Here is a 24,356-nt window from a genome sequence, read left to right on the forward strand (position 1 = left end):
CTTTATAAATTTCCAAAAGTAAAATACTTTTAGCATTTATCTATTTTTATTTTTCTTCCCTCCTGCCTTTAGGTTTTTTTAGTACAAAAATCTGTAAGAAGAAATAAAAGTGGTCTGGCCTAACCAAGACTGGCCTATATCATCAAATGAGTGGTTAACGCTGTGAGCAAAACTCCTAGCCATTAGTTGCCAGGCAACATTATTCATACTCATTCATCACTATGACTACTGAAGCCCCATTTTAGCAGCAGAAAGAGACAAAAGAATAATTAGAACAAAAAAGTTACTCTTGGAAAGAAAAATATTCTGCATCCCTAAGTACTATGCCATAAAGCTTTGCGGCACCACAAAGAGAATTCTTGTTACTGAAACACAACGCTTATCTCTATCAGGTGCCAAAAAGGTATCTTTTGTGGAATTTCTGTCAATTCAATTCTTAATACATGGACAGTAACCTGTTCTTACACCGCTTTTAGCAATATTCCAGCAATATCATGGTGGGGGACACCAGAAATGGGCTTCACGCATTTTACCCATGTGGGGAATCCAACCTGGGTCTTTGGTGTGATGAACGAACGCTTTAACCGCTAGGCTACCTAACCACCCCTGTCAGTGATGAGGACCTAGACAAATACTACTTTGGTGAAACACACAAGCACATATATTGTATAGACAAACCTAGAAACACTCAAGCCAACCAGGATTAGAATCCATGACAATAGGTTCCTGAGATGCCTAAGGGAAGCAACTCCACAACCCTTCATCCTCAACCTAGACTAACATCCATATGTGTATACCTCATACATGTTCCCTTTATCGAAAAACAGCTTTACATTCAAAACAAGTACATCAAAGACTGTGTAAAGATCTTACACTTTCAAATATTCCGACCCGTGAAGTTCTGGTTAAGAACACATCTTCAACAATCCATACTTGTCGAAAGAGGCGATTAACGGATCGGGTGGTCACTGCACCCCACTTGCGTATAATCGATACTCACGACATTAATAAAAGAATTATCTGGTCCAGACCCAATCATTTACAGATTGCCGTCACATAGCTGGAATATTGCTGTGTGTGGCATTAAATAAGAAACAAACAAAATTCTCACACACCAGCAAGAAAGCAGTCATACTTACTTAAACAAGACTGATGTTTCTTGACCCACACTCTCACTGTCGTGACGCCAAATATCCCTTAGATACAAAATTGATCACACGACTGATGTTTTTTGACCACACACCGACGTGACACTACAAATACCCACATTGACGACACAAGATATATATATACACACTCACGACATCATTACGGTTTGCGCTGCCACCACCATAACTCTACTACACAAATTAACAGGAAGTTGGCCATGTCAATCCCATGACTGGAGGCTCGGTTAGAAACAAAAGCATCGTGGGTGTTGCTGTAGAGTGAAATATGCTGGTCCATTGATTTGCCATCCCGATCCACAACTAATCTCATTCTATATCTGTAATTACCCACAACCTACGGCGATTAATACCACCCCCTGTCAACCCAATGGTAATTCTGACCGATGACACTAAATGTCATTACATATTTTATGTTCGCACATATAATGCCCAGTTTCTTCGTGTGGTCAGCTAATTTAATAAATGTCAGAGAATAAGGCGACAGTCATACTTTGAGAACCTACTCCAAGCCACCTCGTCACGTGGGAGGCCGAGCCTCTTCAGCGCACATGTACGGCGACAGATTCTCTTTAATCTTGCGTATGCGAAATAATCAATATATTTTGCGTCAGCTATGTCCTCTTAGAGTAGTTGGCTCTTTGTGGTCACACGACTATACAACTCCCGCTGTGAATCTACCGACGCGGGAGCTATTTTGAGAAACAATTTGCCATCATATCAACAAAATGACTATTAAGTTTTTGTAATCATGTGCTCCAATGTTTTACTGGATTGTTTTAAACATACTGAAATACACCCTGTAGTGGTTGATACCATTAAAGCAGGAACTTCATTTAGCTGTTTGTGAAACAAATCTTCAGAGAAAAATAGGTCTTCCTATAATCAGGAACTCTTTCAACACAGACAATGCATCTACAAACTAAACTAGGACATGTCTTTATATCTGTATTTACCACCAACATGGGTCATTCATTATTTCATGTACTTTGTACGTTAGAAATAGATGAAGTACAAAACCAATTTTAGACATGAATGAAATGGTGATTTTATTCATGAAAACAAGGCTTTCAGTCATTCATTCAACCAATTAACAGCTTCCTTAGAACAAATCACAATTCTGATCTCTTCTTTTGTAAAATTATTCCCCAGATGAACACATCAATACTTCATAGAATTGAACCATTCATTCAAAGCAAATAATCAATTTGTTTAATAATGATCACAACATTATTTGACTGTTCAAGATGTCCAAACGTCTGTATGACAATACTACTTAAGGTATTGAGAGAGAACAACATTTCCTATTTTTGTTTCCAGGCTTACTCTTTCATTTCACTGATGAAAACTTCAACAGTAGCTATTGTGAGAAAGGTGAACAGACAATTAGAATCAACCCCAACACAGCTCTTTTATAACTCCCTGCAAAATAACTAACAACTTGCAACAACAAACTGGAACAGATTACAACAAACTGGAGCAGACTACATCAAACAGGAGCAGACTACATCAAACAGGAGCAGACTATATTAAACTGGAGCAGACTACAAAAAACAGAAGCAGACTACTTCAAACTGAAGCAGACTACAACAAAAAGGAGTTGACTATCATTGACCTCTGCAGACTACCATTAACTGAAATAGAATATCAAACTGGAGCAGACTACCATTGACTAATGCAGACTGTGACAAACTAGACCAGGCTCCCATTGACTGGCGCAGATTACCACTGACTGATGCAGACTACCATTGTCTTGGGAAAACTATCAAGAACAGACTTAAGTTACTTTCAAAACATGGAGCAGAATTTGGCAACTCTCAGAAAGATGTATAAGAATGGAAGTTTTTTAAGGTGATTTCAGGAACAAATGGGTAAAACTGTTACACAAAAGAATTGCTTTAAAGGCACACAGTATCCGTGTCATTACCAATGAATATCCAAGTAAATTGAACATGTGAATCATTTCTCATCAAATTTCTCCGAGGACACAGAGTGAATATCATCTGAAGCAAATCTATTCGTCCAAATACTCTTAACATTGGGATAGCGACACTAACGAACATGAAAGCTTCATTAGCACACATGCTAGTACTCCGAAGCATTTACTACTCATTATCAACTGAAACCTTTTAATGGCAAAATGGATGCTGGAAAAGTGACTTTTCTGATTTCCTTGCCATTAATACTCATGCACTAGAGTGTACAGAGAATCAACAAAAACAAGCATAAATGTCAGCAAGGTTCACTAATGCTCCTGACCGTAACTCCCGACTTCAGCTTCACAACGATTATTAATAATGATTATTCAATAATACAATTCAACATATCAAACTTTGCACCGCACCTTTCCTATGAACAAAGAAGCTGTTACCCAAATCTTTAAACAATCCATTAAATGATTGTAAAGTCATCAGTTGAACAAATTTCATGTGGGACTTTTTTCCTGAGTACAAGAGATGTAATTTGTGATCATTCTCAATTTATTAAAAACATCAAAATATAATTTTACACTACACCTCTCCTACAGATATGGAGGGTGATCTCCAATTTTGAAAAAAATACATTCAAATGTTTTCAAGTTACTGGTTGAACAAAAATTCCCTTGGGTTTTGTTAAAGTTCAAAACGTGTAAAATGATGCAACTCTTTAAAAAATTAGAAAATGTGAACCAAACTTTGCAATGCACCCCATCTTTAGTCAAAGAAGCTCTTTTCCAAATTTGTTTTCAAATTACTGGTCGAACAAAATGTCTTCAGATGAACGGAATTCCTTGCTGTTTTAGGTCAGGGTATAAAAATCCCAAAATAATACTAAAATCAATACAGACATCTAGTCAATGAGGAGGTGACTTTTATCACCTTCAATCTGACATATTCTCCATCAGTTACGATTGTCAGGATAATACTGAAAATAAAAAGACAAGTTGGACGGCTGATGTATTTTTATTCCGTTTCATCACCTTGTGTTGGTTGATGTATTTTTCATCCCCTTCCTATATCATCTACTCAAATGCATGTGCATTCAAATGTTTCAAGCAAGCTAAAACGAACCTACAGAGTAACTTCCCTTCAACAGCCTCAAAACATCTCCACAAACACAGCTGATTCTGAATGAACTCTTTCACATTAGAATATAAAAAAGAACGGAGTCAAGTTCACTGGAGATACTGGTGCTACAGTAGAGTTACCTCTCACAGCTTGCAAGCCAGACTCAGCCATTCAGACAAGTTATATATTATTAATGGAACTGGTAGGACTTCCACTAAACAATGTTATTTGTATTCTGAAGAAGGTATTCAAAGCAATATACACCAAAGAAATAAAATACCCATTACCAGTGACCCTTTTGGGAGAAAGTGGTTACAAACTCCTACCCCTCAGCCTCTTGTGTGGTGAGTCTTCTGATGGAAGGCTGCCCACGATGACGTCTGCCGAATTGGATGGAATCAGATACCCACCAAGAACAGGAAATAATTCCCAAGCTCATTTTGTATTCAACAAGTTGAACTACAAAGTATTTGATTAAGTTTATTGATCTACAGTGTGAGGAATGTGGAGGGATCATTTATTTATTGTGGACCTATTTATTGTGGAAGGCTACTATTTGTGGATATGTCAGATTTAACATACATATAGATGAGGAAGGGAATAGGTGAGAGCACTGCTGTAGCCATAGTGGTTGTAGTGGCCATGTACGAGGTGCTGGGGCTGTAGCAATGCTGCGATGTGATGCTGGTAGTTGTGTTTTGGTGGTGGTAGTGGTAATTCCGATTTGATGTTGGTAGTTGTGGTAGTAGTAGTAGCAATGGTAGAGCTTTAATGGTGGTAACTGTAGCGGTAGTTGTGTTTGGGTGGTGGTGGTGGTAATTCCGATTTGATGTTGGTAGTTGTGGTAGTAGTAGTAGCAATGGTAGAGCTTTAATGGTGGTAACTGTAGCGGTAGTTGTGTTTGGGTGGTGGTAGTGGTAATTCCGATTTGATGTTGGTAGTTGTGGTAGTAGTAGTAGCAGTGATAGAGCTTTAATGGTGGTAACTGTAGCGGTAGTTGTGTTTTGGTGGTGGTAGTGGTAATTCCGATTTGATGTTGGTAGTTGTGGTAGTAGTAGTAGCAATGGTGGAGCTGTAATGACAGGACTGGTGGTAGTAGTAGCAATGGTGGAGCTGTAATTACAGGAGTGGTGGTAGTAGTAGCAATGGTGGAGCTTTAATGACAGGACTGGTGGTAGTAGTAGCAATGGTGGAGCTTTAATGACAGGAGTGGTGGTAGTAGTAGCTATGGTGGAGCTTTAATGACAGGACTGGTGGTAGTAGTAGCAATGGTGGAGCTGTAATGACAGGAGTGGTGGTAGTAGTAGCAATGGTGGAGCTGTAATGACAGGACTGGTGGTAGTAGTAGCAATGGTGGAGCTGTAATGACAGGACTGGTGGTAGTAGTAGCAATGGTGGAGCTTTAATGACAGGAGTGGTGGTAGTAGTAGCAATGGTGGAGCTTTAATAACAGGAGTGGTGGTAGTAGTAGCAATGGTGGAGCTTTAATGACAGGAGTGGTGGTAGTAGTAGCAATGGTGGAGCTTTAATGACAGGACTGGTGGTAGTAGTAGCAATGGTGGAGCTTTAATGACAGGAGTGGTGGTAGTAGTAGCAATGGTGGAGCTGTAATGACAGGACTGGTGGTAGTAGTAGCAATGGTGGAGCTGTAATTACAGGAGTGGTGGTAGTAGTAGCAATGGTGGAGCTTTAATGACAGGACTGGTGGTAGTAGTAGCAATGGTGGAGCTTTAATGACAGGACTGGTGGTAGTAGTAGCAATGGTGGAGCTTTAATGACAGGACTGAGTGGTAGTAGTAGCAATGGTGGAGCTTTAATGACAGGACTGGTGGTAGTAGTAGCAATGGTGGAGCTTTAATGACAGGACTGGTGGTAGTAGTAGCAATGGTGGAGCTTTAATGACAGGAGTGGTGGTAGTAGTAGCAATGGTGGAGCTTTAATGACAGGACTGGTGGTAGTAGTAGCAATGGTGGAGCTTTAATGACAGGAGTGGTGGTAGTAGTAGCAATGGTGGAGCTTTAATGACAGGACTGGTGGTAGTAGTAGCAATGGTGGAGCTTTAATGACAGGACTGGTGGTAGTAGTAGCAATGGTGGAGCTTTAATGACAGGACTGGTGGTAGTAGTAGCAATGGTGGAGCTTTAATGACAGGAGTGGTGGTAGTAGTAGCAATGGTGGAGCTTTAAAGACAGGAGTGGTGGTAGTAGTAGCAATGGTGGAGCTTTAATGACAGGAGCGGTGGTAGTAGTAGCAATGGTGGAGCTTTAATGACAGGAGTGGTGGTAGTAGTAGCAATGGTGGAGCTTTAATGACAGGACTGGTGGTAGTAGTAGCAATGGTGGAGCTTTAATGACAGGACTGGTGGTAGTAGTAGCAATGGTGGAGCTTTAATGACAGGAGTGGTGGTAGTAGTAGCAATGGTGGAGCTTTAATGACAGGAGGGGTGGTAGTAGTAGCAATGGTGGAGCTTTAATGACAGGACTGGTGGTAGTAGTAGCAATGGTGGAGCTTTAATGACAGGACTGGTGGTAGTAGTAGCAATGGTGGAGCTTTAATGACAGGAGTGGTGGTAGTAGTAGCAATGGTGGAGCTTTAATGACAGGAGTGGTGGTAGTAGTAGCAATGGTGGAGCTTTAATGACAGGAGTGGTGGTAGTAGTAGCAATGGTGGAGCTTTAATGACAGGAGTGGTGATTGTACATATAGTAACAATAATGATGGAAGCGTGGGAGAGGATGTTTTTTGTGTCTAACTGCCTGGAACAGTTACAGGTTATCAGCTTGAAGTGGGTGGAAACTGGGAAGCCCAAAGTGACAAATGTCTTAGATGTTAACAACTTTGGTTAAACCTAGAAACCCCACCAAGCCAAATATAGGATTCCCACTCATCAAAGGTTTTCAGGATAAAGGGATGGTCAGCAAAAAGCTGTAATCTCAATGACAGGGTTGTGGTTTGACATTTGCTGTAGTTTGTAGTAGTCGTAGTAGTCCCAAAACGAACATATCAACCTACTCACTGGAACATGAATCAGATATAGAACTAAAGATAAGCCAGTCTGTTCCTTTAACAAAACATTATTATTCATGAAATGTCAATTTCCTTCACGTGTAAATGGATGTGGCACCTCTAGCTTTCAACAAAAGAAGCAGATGCTGTAATAAGATCCCTTCACAGCCTCAGCAACAACGTCATTACAACATCGTCATCACAACCACGACTCCATTGTCTCCTGGAGCACACAACAAGGCATGGGCAACATGATACCCAGCACTGGTGATGATGTATCTGTACTGTGGCCAGCTAAATGAGCTGAAGAAGTAGGTGGTATTGGGACACGAGCAGCAAAGACAACGGTCAGCAGGTGTAACGGTCAATATCATCCCAGTCATTGATCAATACGCCTCGTCTGTTCACGTGTTTGTTGTTGGCTGCAGTCTTACACCGACAGGAGGTCAACAGCAGTTCAACACCAGTGTCTTTACCTTACTGATAGACTCCTTCATTCAAAACAATCAGGCCCGTAACTTCACCTTCCTACAATTAACCTCCTTAAAACAGAACCTATCATTTCCACTAAGCTCTACTGATCCAGCCTGAAACAATGTAACTTCCTTGCTAGGAACCTAACTTTTCCACTATACCATCCCGTTCAACCTCATAGAGTGGTATAACAGAACCTTTCATTTCCACACATCAGTTACAGATTTACCTTCATACAGCTGAACCCCTTAATCTGGAATCTTTAAATTTCTGCCCCTTACAAAGATTAACCATCATTCAGTAGAAGCTGTGACACACAGTCTTCAGTTTTCACTTAGCTATTCAGAAAGAACAGGGGAATGGGTCGAGTCTTGAAAGGTGCCTCAATTCACTTACAGAGTTGTGTCCCTTAGCATGCCAGAAACCTATGATTATGGGTTTGAATCCCACTTATCATCAGTTATGTTTGTAGGTTTGTATTCATCATACCCATGTTGTTGGGTTTCTCCAAATTGGTAAATGTCTCAGATCTGCATTACTTGTTGCTCTCCATGGTGTAACAGAAATACTGTTCCGGGCAACGTTCAGCCCAACTTAGACTTGCACAAGCCTGTAGGTAAATATTAATAGTTTAAATGATAATTTCTCAAAAATAATAAATAACAGACTCTTTGAAGGATAGAATTACTATACATCCATGGGCTCAACATTCAGTATTAGCCTTGGAGTAAGGCATAACCCAACTCTCTAACTCAGACTGAAAAGGTAACATTTTATATCTGCTGACAAAATACCTTTGTTAATTCCCTTGCTTAGCAAATAAATCTGAAATGTTTTGCTTTTACACATTTCCCACAGGTACAAGTCAATTTCATCAGCTCTCTACAAAAGTACAAGAAATAACAGGCTTAGACTTACATGTGCTGTAATGTACAGATTTGTTTCAGGGTCTACGTTAGACAGGGCCAGACTTACCAACAATTACAGACTTACATGTGCTGTAATATACAGATTTGTTTCAGGGGTCTACGTTAGACAGGGCCAGACTTACCAACAATTACAGCCTTACATGTGCTGTAATGTACAGACTTACATGTGCTGTAATGTGCAGATGTGTTTCAGGGTCTACGTTAGACAGGGCCAGACTTACCAACAATTACAGGCTTACATGTGCTGTAATATACAGATTTGTTTCAAGGGTCTACGTTAGACTTGAACTTCCCATGTTGACAATAATCAACAATGAGATGCTTGATGAGCATGAATTTCCTCTATCACTGTCACAGTTAATTATTTCGTTAATTAAGATGTGATGGCACAATACTCAACACAACCTTACAAGTAATTCCCACCTGACATGATAATACTAAACGACTCCTGACAATTTAAGGGGCCCTGTCGAAGGCAACAATTTCTATGGCCTGATGTAGTCACGTTTAACAACACCAGAAAGGACATATTCAACCACATAATGTACTTACGCACCCCATAGCTACTCACAAATTCAATATCAATTTCATTAAAACAAGCATTGTTATAACAATACAAACCTGACAAAGCACTGTGAGTGAAGGTTGAAGTCATACATTTCACCAATAACAAGATAACAATCTGACTTAAATAATGGCCTCACCGAAAAAGTTTTCAAACTCAGGTCAAGGTTAGGATGAGTCGACATTATCCGCTAGGCCACCCATGCCAATGCAGTTTTATGAGCCTCCTCTTACAATGGAACAACAGTTATTCAGCTTTCAGGTACACACAACATATCCCACAATTGACAAAAAATGTCCATTCAGATAGTGTGAGTCACGTCTATTGTGAAATGAGATAGAATTACAAGCAATGACCCAGCTGATAGGGTGTCATCAAATTCTGCAGACTCAGGGAGGTAGCAGTGTAGGTCACAGGCAAAAGCTAGCCATCCCTCTTGGAAGAGTAATTTGAATCATTCTTAACTCTAATCAGGAACTAACATCAAGACATGTTCACCCGTTAAATAGTGTTCATTTCGAATCTAACATGCAGACAAAGTACATGTTAATGGTTTTCACTAATGTCTGATACTTCATAAACATTTATACTTGAAACTTTATTAACATTAATACAGCATATTCTGTTAATGTCTATACGTGAAACTATATAACTTCAGGTATGTACTCAATACTTTATAAACAATAATGCTTGATACACTATTTAGGTCTACAGTATTTCTGTACCCGACACTTTACAAATATTTATACTTGATACCTTATAAAAATTATTACTTGATACTATATGTCTATACTTGATACTATATGTCTATACTTGATACTATATAAACATTTATTCTTGATACTTTATTACTGTTAATACTTGATACTTTACAAACATTTATACTTGATACTTCATAAAAAATAATACTTGACACATTAAGGATATCAATACTTGAGACTTTATAAACATTAATGTAGATTCGTCCATGTACCCTAGTTTCAACACTAAAGTTTCTCATTTTGTCAACTATAAGCACAAATCTCACTTTGTGTGAAATATAGTATTTTATACTTATTTTTTACAATAAAACCATATATCTCAATTTGTAAAACAGATCTATAACCATTTTTCTCATTTCAAACAAAATAACTACATGTTGTATTTTGTTCTCGTTACAACATCTCAAAATAACAAAGCAACACTTATTAAAATTAGGATTGTTTAAATTACAGCTGAAACAACTAAAAATATTACTTTTCAGTAAAACAATTAAATGACTGAAAGAGTGAACAATATAAATATATTTTGTCTTCAAAACCAAGAAGCTAATGAACGTATACACGTTAACCACTCCCAATCAGCATAGTGTAATACGAGACTGGACCGGTTACAAGACCGGCTACAAGCTGGACCAGTACTGGTAGTACTATTAACAGTACTACACACAGTACTACACACAGTACTACGAACATACCCACCCTGTGATCGTGCACTGGTATGTCCTCCTAATGGTGTAACGTGCAGCCCCAGTGAAAGGGAAGGAAGGACTGTGCTCACAATTCACCTCATCCTCAAGTAATGTGTGTGGGTGACGCGAGACATTTACCGCACATTCTGCACGTGGGCTGACAGCCTGCCACAGCTTCAGATTGGTTGGCTTGCTTCAAAATCAAACCTTATTCTTGTCATTTGTCAAGTCAAGTGCAACTTGTAACATGAAGTCAATAATAAGCCACATTGTGTCTGTGAAGAAATTAATTATTCATGACCCTTTCATATATCCGTAGTTGTACCAGCAATAAAAGTACACTATTTGTAACCATGCTTTTAACAGTCGGTCCAGATTTTCCGACAATCATTTTAACTTTTGACACATGATAACAAAAATCAACTAAAACAGATGCTGACCCTTCCATATGTCTGTCCAAATGAAAAGGTCAAAGATTCAACATGCTCTCAAACAAGGACCTCAAACAGTAGAAATCTGAGTATAGTTCTAATACTATGAAAAGTCAGGAGACAATATATCAAAAAGACATCCTTAGTTTGTTTTCTGAAAAAGGTCCATAACACTGACCATTTTGTCCATACTGTCGGGTCAAAATTACCACAGCCCTTGAGATTTGTTCCTGTTGTGTTCCGAGCCCTAAGATAACTTTCAGTATGAGGGTTACGACAAGCATAACCTAATCACTAAACACTGTATATAATGAGCGGTGGAAAGGTAATAGACATTTGGACAATGATGCAGAAAGAAAGACTTTGCTTGTCAGCAAACATAAATATAATATCTAGGTATATCCTCACCAACTTTAAGAGTGTAGGAAGGTGTACAAATTCTACAAGCTGAATGAGCTTATACATTGTGTGAGACAAGACAGGGTGTGCACTACTTTCAAGTTCCTAAAGTTTTGTACACCTGGCAATTTACATGTGAGGAATCAATCATTATTAGCTCAATAGTAACGAAGCTTATTTTCAAGTTAGTATTTAGTAGAGCAATACTATGGGTTGAAGGAGGCAAGAAAAGGAATCAAAGGGAGTCAGAGTTTACTGGTTGAACCTTTATGAGGTGAGGTGAGGTGAAATTGGGTTTAACGTTGTGCTTGAGAATATTTCGCTCATATGACGACGTGCATGCGTGTGTATGTGTATGTGCGGCTGCTTGTACTAGCCCAGACTGAAGCTGGTTTTATAGTGCTAGCCCACTGAGATACCATGCCGCAGTGAAGCATGAATACCCCACTCAGACACATTATACTGACTCCGAGCCGACCAGTCCTTGTTGTACCCATTAATGCCGAGCGCCAGGCAGGGACCAACAAGTACCATATTTTAATGTCTTTTGGTATGACACGGTCAGGGATCGCACCTGCGACTTTCCGCTCTCCGGGCGGACGCTCTAACCACTACACCATGGAGGCTGTCGAACCTTTATGAGAAGATATGTCCTCGGTTAAGACATGTAAATAATCAAGTCTGGGTCAGACAAACCAGTGATGGGTAGTATGAGGAATGGTCCTCAATAGGGTATCGTGTCATGATATCAGCAAGGCACACACAGTAACCAACCAATCCTCATTCTATTCTAACAACAAGCCTGAGGTTCTTTGAACATTTCTAGGATACATACCTATACTCTTTAACCAACCAACCAATCCTCATTCTCTTCTCACAACAAGCCTGAGGTTCTTTGAACATTTCTAGGATACCTACCTATACTCTTTAACCAACCAATCCTCATTCTATTCTCACAACAAGCCTGAGGCTCTTTGACCTTTTCAAGGATACATATCTATACACTGTAACCAACCAATCCTCATTCTATTCTCACAACAAGCCTGAGGCTCTTTGAACTTTTCAAGGATACCTACCTATGCACTGTAACCAACCAATCCTAATTTTACAGCCAAGGGTTTGGGGTACTTGTTCTGCTCCAGGCTACATAGGCATTGTATTACTGAACCGTGGAGAGTAATTTGTAATGTAAATATCTACCCATAAAACAGGATCACTGATGGGAGTGGTCATACAGACACCATACTGTTTGTTCGAACATCCTATCCACCCGTCATGTTGACAATAATATTTAGATCCTACACAAGATAAACGCTCTTTCAGGAATACCTACAAAGAAATGTACTTGTGGCACTGTTAAGAGTCATGGTGTCAGTGCAGACATCTCAGGGCGCGGCGGGGTAGCCTAGTGGTTAAAGCGTTGGCTCGTCATGCCAAAGACCCAGGTTCGATTCCCCATATGGGTACAATGTGTGAAGCCCATTTCTGGTGTCCCCCACCGTGATATTGCTGGAATATTGCTAAAAGCAGCATAAAAGTACACTCACTCACTCACTCACTCAGACATCTAAGATCAGGGCAGGATGCACTGGGTGAAGCATTAACACGTTTTCTTCATCCTGATCGTTAAAGATTTCGCTCGTCACGCCGAAAACCAGAGTTTGATTCCCCACATGGGTACAACGTTACGAACGTATGAAGCCTATTTCTGGTATACCCTTGCGTCATATTCCTGGAATATTGCTAAAAGCAGTATTAAACCTTACTCCCACTTCTACCTTGACATGGATGGAATGGAAACATATACCCAATCACTTAAACACTCAGAAAACTAAGTCTCAGAAAAGTATCAGTAGGTTTAATAAAATATATTAAAATGTCTTTTTGATCTACAACAAGAGCCAATTGAACTTTTCTTTTTTTTTACATGGAGAAATCCAGGCTGGATATCAGTGTTTATCATATAATGGATAGCATTGAGCAGGATACAGCCAACGGATATGTTCTGTATCCCTTGGAGTCATATACAGATATCGATGCAAATTAGAGAGGTCATATGCAAATTTTAGGGACTACTTTCACAGTGTAAACAAACATGGCATCATGCCCATCTATCTGCGATCGTGTCCGGATTGACAGCCATGGTTACGGTACAGCCAGTGTTTTGATTCAACAAAATTCATGTCTGGTAATAATAGTTGGAGTGGATTACGAAGCGAAGATAGAAATTCATAGGCTTACAAAGTGTATTTGTTGTTCAAAAGGTTTATTTAAGCTTTCTGAAGTTCCACACAAATTTGTTGTTATTTTTCAAACGTAAGCTATGATTTGTTGACAACAATACCTGCTTTAACATAAAAACTTACTGGGAACTGGATGACCTAAGGCAGTCAACTGAGTGATCAGTAGAAAATTGTGTCACGAAGCTTGTGATGTAACATATTACTTACGCACATATTTGAGATGTCACAGATATCTGTGCACATTCCACGAAGTTTAGTTTCATGATTTGTGGTAATTAAAAATGCATTTATAAAAATTATAAAGTAAGAATGACACTGTATGATAAATAGGTTATCACACTCGTTTGTTTTGGGATGGTTAATATCCTGCATTAGGAGTAAACATTATGTTTTTAGCTCATGAAGGCTAGCTAAATACAACGTTTATTCCTAATGCAGGACATAAACCATCCCAAAACAAATTCGCATGATAACCTGTATGTTCCCAAAGGTTTTAAGTTTCCAAGATTGTGCTTGTATCTTGGCACTAATTTAGTAGCTTTTTCATTTAACATGTGGACGAGCACCATCTGATAAAAATGGGCTGAATGAGATTTACTAAACTTGGCTACAGGTTAATGACCAACGTCACAGACTGGGTAGAGCTTGAAAGTAAACATGGAAGTCAAGGTTTCTTTGTTTTGGGGTTCATGCTGCACTGACCAAATATTCCAGCTGTATGATAGAATCCTGAAAACAAAAAGTCTGAGAAAGACAACCCAGTGGTCGATGTTGCAAGTAACGATCCATGGTGTCAGGCTCTGATGACACCATGCCCAACCACCTGATCCATTTAGTCAACTCTTACAACCAACATAGGTTACTATGGGTCAGTTCTATATCCTGGATCCCAATGGGTCCTCATAACCCTAAATATTCAAAGTACTGACCACTGCTGAGGCTGGTACAGTAGTGGTGTTCCAAATAATTGAAATAATTGAAGACTGGCCGCAGTGACCAAACGACCAAGCAATTGATCACATTTTCTCATAATCGAACACAAACAATTTTGGACCTACTGTTTTAGTGTTTGAAACACTTGACAATGGAAACTATCTTAGAAGTTGTCAGGGTCTGAAAACATGTTTAATTCTTAGAAAACTCTCTTCACTTACAGAAAAGTCATGACTGAATATTTCTTGAAGATTCTGGGAAAGTTATGTTCATGATAATTTAGTCATCACTTTAAATTAGCAATTTGCATAATTTTACATTGGATGTGAAATTTACGCAATTCTAAATGAAAACAAAAAAACAAAACAAAAACCAACAACAACAACCTGAATAGGAAAATCTGAAAAATGTGCTAACCAATTTTTTTTCGATGATTAGTAATGAACCAATTATCAATTGTGAGATTTCAACCAATTCCCAACACTATGGTACAGGATTTCGGAACATGTTTGTGTAAGGATCTGTTCACTCCCTGTAGCAATGCTATCAGCAATACATTAATTTCTCCCCATCACGTACATGTCTGCAATATGACGTGCACAGTTCTGTTATGAAAGTATATGCACCTAGGCTTTGCAACTAGGACTAAACATGGTGTCAGTATATGTAACCAGTAAGCAATGAATGTGTTACTGACATATATATTAACAGTGCATCCACCAGCACTACCAACATGTAGAAATTAAGTTTTTATTGGTTTGAAGATCATGACTGGAGACAGAGATAAAGAAAATGTTAATCTAAATAAAACGAAAAAAAATGAATCATGTTTCATCACTGCTAATAACACAGATGTATGTGAAGCATAATTGAAGAAAAGATAATGCAATATTGATGTCTTGAAATATTTAATTAATTGTTTGATCAGCATTACTGATGCAGCGTTCCACAATACTCACTTACTTGTTTCCGCCAAAGAGCTGGAATATTGCTGAGTGCGGCGTAAAACTATACTCACTCACTCACTTGTTTAGACTTGGTAGCGTGGTTGACTGTATGTCATCATAAACTGGCACGGTGGGTAGCCTAGTGGTTAAAGCGTTCGCTTGTCACACCAAAGACCCAGGTTCGATTCCCCACATGGGTACAATGTGTGAAGCCTATTTCTGGTGAATATCAAAGGCAAGGGTAGAATATTTTCACCTAAATTATCTGTCTGGTGTCCAGTGGCACCGGTACCCTTCTAAAAAATTGCAAATTTATCCTTGGTGTCCCCAGCCATGATATTGCTAGAATATTGCTAAAAGCGGCATAAAACTAAACTGCTCATTACATCAATCACTGGTTTGAATGTTCCACTCCGAGATATTTACAAGCCAGTTTCACATAGCTGGCATAGTGCTGACTGCTGCATTTAAAAACAAGCAAACACTACCTACACATCCTTCGTGACTGGGAACAACTCGAGTGTGTCTCCATGAGGAATGTACCATCCCTTAGTAAAGCAAGCAAGCGGAATGGCTAGAGTGCCACAGGAATAGTTCTCGGCCACAATAACAATTGCCACAATATTCCTAGCCTTACTCTAAGTCTGCACTGGATGATAAATCCATGGATGTAAACTAATTCTATTCTTTAAAGATGCAAGTCTAGATAAGCAGACAGGACAAGGATGCCTATCTTATACAGGGGGCAACTTGTCCTCATTATTTATGTAATCTAGACGTCAGGATTTAATTGAGTGACTATGGTTTTACGCCGCTTTTAGAAATATTCTGGCAATATCAAGGCGATGACCACCAGAAATGGGCTGCACACATTGTACCCATGTTGGGAATCAAATCCGGGTCTTCGGAGTGATGAGCGAACACGTTAACCACTAGGCTACCCTACCGCCCTATCAGGACTTAAACTAATGATTATTGGTTTAGAGACTGGTGTAAGTCCATGGGTGTCCTAGCTTGCAGTGTGACTGACTGACTGACTGCTTAATGGCTGCTGAACCTCAAGGTCAAACCAGTCCACAAAACACTTGGTTCTGTCAACATTCAATGCAATCAAAATGTATTCATAAAATATTTCTTTGATCCAACCTGATGTTACTCTACCATAACGATATGGTGAAGAAACTAGTTTCGAAATGCTATCAACACACCTAGGCAAGGACTCGACCTACATTCTAACAACTGAGACACAAAACCCAGCTGACTTAACAGGTTGTCGTGAGTCTCCACTTTAGTTCATTATCTAGCTTGCACAAGTCTGACCTGCAACTTGCTTTAACAGCTTTTTTCACTAAATGATTTAAAAATGCATGTTATGCATGACCTACCAATACTAAATTTTGTTTACTTTAAAGGCACAATGTCACACCACACTTCTCTAAAAATACATAATGCATTTCTCTCAATAATGCTATCAGCCCTCAGGTAAACTAATATATAATTTATTCCCCCCCCCAAATTATGTATTTAGATTACAATATTAAATTAAAAAGTTCAAATGAATTAATGCAGCATTGCATTAAATCAACTCTCGCGCCCTCTATCGGCCAAAAATTATTTCAAGCGAACCCGATAAAGTTATGTCCCTTGTGATTGAAACCAGTACGGCAAACACTGACAACACTGCGACAGTTTTGAAATGAATGATTGTTTACATTTCATATTTTGGCAAGTGTTCTTTTTGGGGAAGCTGTCTGCCTCGAAGTTTCGTTTATCAATTTCAGGCAAGTCGTAAGGGATAATAAGTCTTTTATTGCATCACTAGGAAGCTAAAGTGAGTGCATGTGCCCCAATATATATAACATAGGCCAAAATATAGTCGAAAATGTGTGACATTGTGCCTTTAAGTAATGTGTCGAGAACATGAGACATTATTGGGACAAAGTTTTTGCCCCAGGAAAGAATAGCTGTTATGTTAATATACTGATAATGTAGTCATGAGTTCTGAATCTTACCTAAGACACAGATAAATATGAAGTTTTCCATAAGGTTCATGTGCACTATTGAAGCCAGCTCAATGCCCTAAGTCTGTAGGGAATGATACGTCCATGGATGTAAAGTAATTAAACATAGTACATAGTCAACAGCAGTTAAATATAGGAATCCAAGAGCTTATTAAGTAAGTCAGTGTTAAAGAAGGGCAGTCTTTGGGGTGACAACTATTAGATGCCGAGATTAAGGATGACTGACTGACTGACTGAGTTTAGTTTTACGCTGCTTTTAGCAATATTCCAACAATATCACGGCAGGGGACACCAGAAAATGGGCTTAACACGATTAAGGATGAGAGTCTTGAGGTGACAACTATTGGAAGTCAACTTTAAGTGTGAAAGTTTTCTTCTTTAATAGGTAAATAGAAGTTGGGGCACTATCAGAAGCTAATGTCAGCGTATGGGAGTCTTCATGTTGACAACTATGAGAAGCTAATGTTAAAGTATGAAAGTCTTCATGGTGACAACTATCAGACTGACTGACTGAGTTTGGTTTTTACGCCGCTTTTAGCAATATTCCAGCAACATCACGGCAGGGGACACCAGAAATGGGCTTCACACATTGTGCCCATGTGGGGATTCGAACCCGGGTCTTCGGCGTGACGAGCCAACACTTTAACCATTAGGCTACCCCACTGCCCGACAACTATCAGAAGCTAATGTTAAAGTATGAGAGTCTTCATGGTGACAACAATCAGAAGCTAATGTTAAAGTATGAGAGTCTTCATGGTGACAACAATCAGAAGCTAATGTTAAAGTATGAGAGTCTTCATGGTGACAACAATCAGAAGCTAATGTTAAAGTATGAGAGTCTTCATGGTGACAACAATCAGAAGCTAATGTTAAAGTATGAGAGTCTTCATGGTGACAACAATCAGAAGCTAATGTTAAAGTATGAGAGTCTTCATGGTGACAACAATCAGAAGCTAATGTTAAAGTATGAGAGTCTTCATGGTGACAACAATCAGAAGCTAATGTTAAAGTATGAGAGTCTTCATGGTGACAACAATCAGAAGCTAATGTTAAAGTAAGAGAGTCTTCATGGTGACAACAATCAGAAGGTGACAACAATCAGAAGCTAATGTTAAAGTATGAGAGTCTTCATGGTGACAACAATCAGAAGCTAATGTTAAAGTATGAGAGTCTTCATGGTGACAACAATCAGAAGCTAATGTTAAAGTATGAGAGTCTTCATGGTGACAACAATCAGAAGCTAATGTTAAAGTATGAGAGTCTTCATGGTGACAACAATCAGAAGCTAATGTTAAAGTATGAGAGTCTTCATGGTGACAACAATCAGAAGCTAATGTTAAAGTAAGGGAGTTATGATTTCCTGGTACTAAGACCACCTACAGGACACATGTACACTGCACTGTACAGAGTACACAGTTATGGCATCACACACACAAAATAGTACAGTTTATAATCAAACCAGATACATGTACTTGCTGAAAACAGTTGGAATCTAGTTTCTGAATGACGAAAATATTGTTTTAGTTGTTTTCTCTTTTGAGCTTTGATACTGATTGAATTATTCATGCTTCAAAACAGCTGTAACCAGAATAGGTTTTCCAACCACAACTTGAATCACGTACACAGATACATTCATTCAATTTTCATATTATTGGTGCAAAAAACATCTATAGAAATCATTATATGTAGCCGCCATAAAGGCTCTCATGAAATTTTGCTAATCATCTGTCACAGTCAAAATATTTTTCTTCTTCACCATAACATCAATAATAAACAGATCACAATGACATTTTGTAAAATAAATAATAAACACAAGAACGACACAACAGAATGACACAACACTTTGATGCTTCAGCTTATATTGTGAACAAATGTTACAAAGTTAAAGCTGTGTAATATTGAAATGCATTTTGTTCAAATAAACCTGTCATAAAATATTTTAGGTGTGGTACTAAAAACCTATTTTCAGGGAAAATGAAACAAAAACCTTCAGGCTGAATTAGCGTCATTCTTTCTATTTCTATTACAGAGCAGAGAGCATGCAGCGTAGAAAAAGTGATGGGGGAGGGTGGGGGTGTCCCTATCAAATACTGGATTGTGCTTGTTATTGTATTTGTTTGTGTATATACTATGCCATTTGGGGGCATCATATATATTTTTGGGTATATATACTGGGCGATAACAGTTTAAACATCAATATATATTTAACTGTATGTTACATAACTGTCATTAGTCACAATTATTTCCGGTTACACAATGGCTATTTTTAGAGAAAAGCTAAATAAAGTGACAAGTGGACCTGTAGAACAAATATAAATTTCTCTAACCTTACAATTGATTGATAGTAAAATATGATCAAAAATGAAAACATAAGGTTGTTTGTTACTACTTTCAAACTTCAGTTGTTTTCTTAGTCATTAAACCCCTTTTTATTTATTTTATTGACTCCAGCATCTTAGCTGAGAAAATATAAATATATTAAGAAATGAAATTGGTGCAGGCTATCTTTCTACATGGGATCAATAGAACACGGCATAATTCCTTCAAGGTATTACATAGGTCCATTGTTTCCTTGACTCTCTGGCATTTGAGATCCTTTCAACGCTTTCCCACATGCAGAGTAATGAATAACTAGTTGCACAACACAATCACATATTGAATAATTCAGCACATTGTCAGAGTTCAGAAACATGGCAATCATCAACTAATACAGATTTTGTTTATAAACTTTCCCTGTTTAGTATTTTTAAGAGGTACTTGTACATATTTATTTAGACCACCTTACAGAATCAATATTGTAAGGGTTATTAGGTGCAAACTGCTAAATGTAGTACTTCCATTTTCTGAGAATAGGGTGTCTCATCAATGTTGTCATGTTTCATATTATTTTTAATAAATGCAGTTTAATGAGCTCGACTTGAACAAAACAACAATCTAAGATACATGCAAAGGCTCAAACTCAAATTCTAACATATTGTTGGGATTTTTTTCTGTAAATAATCGAGTCTGGGCCAGACAATCCAGTAATCAACATCATGAGCATCTATCAACACAATTGGGAACCGATAACATGTGTCAACCAAGACATTTAGCCTGACAACCCGATCCTGTTAGTCGCCTCTTACAACAAGCAGGGGTCACTGAAGACCAATTCTAACCCATATCCTCATGGTGCCTAGCATATTGTATCCAATACGCCAATCAGACCACATCTAGGGTCTTGTGGATGGAGTGTTTTCCTGGAGAGAGGCAGGTCAGTGGTTCAATCTTGTGTCCTGTTGGATGATTCGGTACCATAAGATGTCAGAACACAGAACTTGTTACTATCCTGACTGGTGCAGAGCACTGAGGTATAAAACAAGGACTGTTTGAGCTGAATATCTATGTCACACTGCCCTATGGTATCTGTGGGCTTGTACTATTAAGACACGACAAGTTTCAGCAGTCACACATACACACTCATGTTGATAGTGAAATAACACCATGGTAAAGCCCATTGCACCTAGAGGTGGACCTCTGTCCAGACCACTAGCCTACTAAACTACTACACTTAGCCAATGGACCAATTTCTTTTCAAATCACTTGACTTTTCTGGGGTTATTTTGCCATATTTCATTTAAATATATGTCCAATGTACATATGTCGGCTTCATTCATCATTAAGCATTGGCCACTGAACTCAAAGAAAGCATTTTCTGGAGCAAAAGGCTCGTGTTTGCAGAGGTGTGTTCCATGTGTGGCTTGCACACAGAAGTCTGCTAGCTGTCTGGGGCAACATGTTTACCTGACCCCTCACTGACCACTGGGCCTAGTCTCTTTCACTGACCCCAGAGCACATAAAACAATCACCTACACTTCATTCCCTCATCAACTTGGAGGGAGGGAGGAAGGAGGAGAGGGAGAGAGAAGGAAAGGGGGAGGAGAGAGAGATAGAGAAAGGAGGGCGGGAGGAGAGAGGAGAAAGAGAAAGGGAGGAGAAAGGAGAGGGAGAGAGAAGATAGAGAAAAAGAGAGAGGGAGGAAGAAGGAAGGAGAGAGGGAGGACGAGAGGGAGATAGAAAGAGGAAAAAGGGAGGAAGAAAGGGAAGGAAAGACGAAGGAGGAAGAGAATTAGAAGGAAGGCGAAAAGAAGGAAAGAAGAGGGGAGGGGGTGTTGGAATGGGGGGGAAGGGAGGAGATATGGGAGAAGAGAAGAAATCAGCATATGATAAGATATCTCCATCTTTCATCACTCAGCTACACCAAAGATTCCAACATTTTCAGTTTGCTATGATTCAGATCAAACAAGTCACAGCCCCAGTTTTAATGTCCACATATCAAATGGTTGTGTCCCAGTGACTTCCTTGTAGGACTACATCCTCATCAGGTCTGACTGTATGGCCTTAGTGACTCACACTCACAATCTCACACTATGAAGTAACTGTTGAATTACCAGTCAATGCTTTATCTTCACAGCCCAATATTCATGCATCATCCGGGATATCATCGCATTCAATCCTGCTCATTCTTCAGTTTTCTTGTTTTTAGATAAACTACCTTAATCATTAACCTACTTCTAAAGCCAAGATTGATTTAATATTTCAGTTTAATGTGTTGATAGTTCTCATCTTTCAAAGAAAAAATGTCACAAAGAACCATTAATTTATTGAATCTCAAATCAATTATTCCACAAACGAAAGTTCTGAATGTGTTCTTTGTCATGATGATACAAGACGTATGCGCCCACTGAGGTTTTCGCTGACTTCGTAACACTGTATTTCTGACTGAGGGTGGCCATTTTGAAAGGAATCACTGATATACCACCTCTTGTTAGTTTGTTGTTTGGGTAACATGACACACTAATATTAGTCCCTTAAAAAGTTGCTTTTGCATCACCAATAACTTGCCAAAGGATCAATACTGAACAAGTTGACCTCATTGATGAGCTGTGTATCTTTACTCCATAAAGATTCGTGCTGTATATTTGTTAATGAATAATAACAATAATAACAATCATTCACATCTATAGCGCTTTGTATCCATCTGTCTAGCTGCTTGCTGGACATTATCATTATTACTCCGGATAACCCAAGCTGCCTGTGAGGTGCTAGAAGGTTAATAGTCACATGACTTATCCCACTGGGTACCTATTTTCTACTTGGTGAACAGAGGCATACTCACTTGCCTAAGATTAACAGTGGGATATCTGTTTGCTGTTTGACACTCTGCACAGGAATATTCAGACTACATGATGGCGTAACATATGTTATATGGAATTACCCTTTCTCAGTAAGGTACAGACACTACTTTTGTGTGCTGGCAATCAGCTGCCTGACTGAAGGTGTGAATTCGATTCCTGGATGGGACCCAACCCAACAAAAGTACTAGAATCTGTACTTTACTGAAAAAGTGTAATCCCCAAATAGCATATGTTACATTTGACCACTTTCTAAATGGCATTGTGTATTTCTATGCCTGCATTCTGTAAATAATTGAATCTGGAACAGACTTTTCAGTGGCTGACATCATGAGCATGTAATTGGGATGCTATGCCATGCATCAACCAAGTCAGCAAGCCTGACCACTTTGCCGTACAATACATTACAAGTGTTGTGTGTTTGACTGTTAGTAGGTGTACAGACTTCTCAATCACTCATATCCAGTTAAATGCAGGAAGAAGAATATACTTTCACATGGACACTAGCCAGTGGATGAGTGGATGGTAGTCTGTCTCTCAGTCCCTGAACCACATTATTTTCCCTACTGCCCAGCCCTCCCTGCAATGCTGAAGCTCTAAATGAAACAAGTCTAGATTTCCTCAGGTTCTGAATCTCCCAACTCACTTTTCAGGTTTAATGGGCTTATCCTCTACTATCAATATTACATACATTCAAGGGCTAAGCATTAGATAGATGAGTGAGTGAATGGATGGATAAGTGAGAGAATGGGTGATTGAATGGATGAGCGAGTGGATGAGTGAGTGAGTGGATGAGTGAGTGGGTAGGTGAGTGAGTGAGTGAGTTGATGAGTGAGTGGATGAATGGATGAGTGAGTGGATGACTGAGTGAGTGAGTGAGTTGATGAGTGAGTGAGTGAGTGGGTAGGTGAGTGAGTGAGTGAGTGCGACAGCAGGGAGAACATGTAGCTGATCAACAGACGACACTTTACGCACTAAGTACATTGTGACTCGAGGACAGTAGGGTGACATGGCGCCACTGACATAAACATCACATCTGAGCTAATGAACAGCACAGCTTTCAAACTGTACCTTTATATATAACATCATGGTAATTTAACGGCCATGAAATGTCCACACACTTCATCATGAGGACGTGATCTGAAGCACTAAACTATTTGACTAAAATCTTCAGCCACGTATGTGTCCTGCTGACTGACCTGGAACAACCAATATATATATATTATTATAATATACCGCTATGCGTATACAACCGACATATGTAGGTTACGGGCATGTGTGTACAGCTTGCCGTGACACAATGGTTGTAAAGGCTGCCTTGTCACACACAGCCTCCGTACTCCACGTTGTTATCAGCTGATTGTTATGCTTGGTGCACTGCGATGACGACAGCATCCAATACTTCAAGTGTTTCACTGTCAATGTTGTTATAGCCAATCCTGTGCTCAATGGTATCGCTATCTAATGAGGATCCACATATAGCCGTATCGTGTCGGTGGTTGCCAGTAAAGGGCCTGGAGGTGTATTATGTATCAACTATTTCTTCAAGGTCAATATGTTTTCATGACACAA

At 39.0% G+C, this 24,356-nt stretch overlaps 1 protein-coding gene and 1 long non-coding RNA gene across 2 annotated transcripts in view; both read right to left on the reverse strand.

Moving 5' to 3' along the window:
• Positions 1-24,356, reverse strand: part of LOC124272132 (ataxin-1-like) — a 126,272-nt gene that overhangs the window by 26,031 nt on the left and 75,885 nt on the right.
• On the reverse strand, positions 42-24,212 carry LOC124272153. Its single transcript, XR_006897263.1, has 3 exons — positions 24,201-24,212; positions 15,244-15,247; positions 42-129 (listed from the first exon to the last, which is right to left on the reverse strand). It is a non-coding gene; the product is annotated as an uncharacterized LOC124272153 (long non-coding RNA).

The sequence above is a fragment of the Haliotis rubra genome, unplaced genomic scaffold, assembly GCF_003918875.1.
Source record: "Haliotis rubra isolate DU_JTF1 unplaced genomic scaffold, ASM391887v1 Scf103, whole genome shotgun sequence".
NCBI lineage: Eukaryota > Metazoa > Mollusca > Gastropoda > Lepetellida > Haliotidae > Haliotis > Haliotis rubra.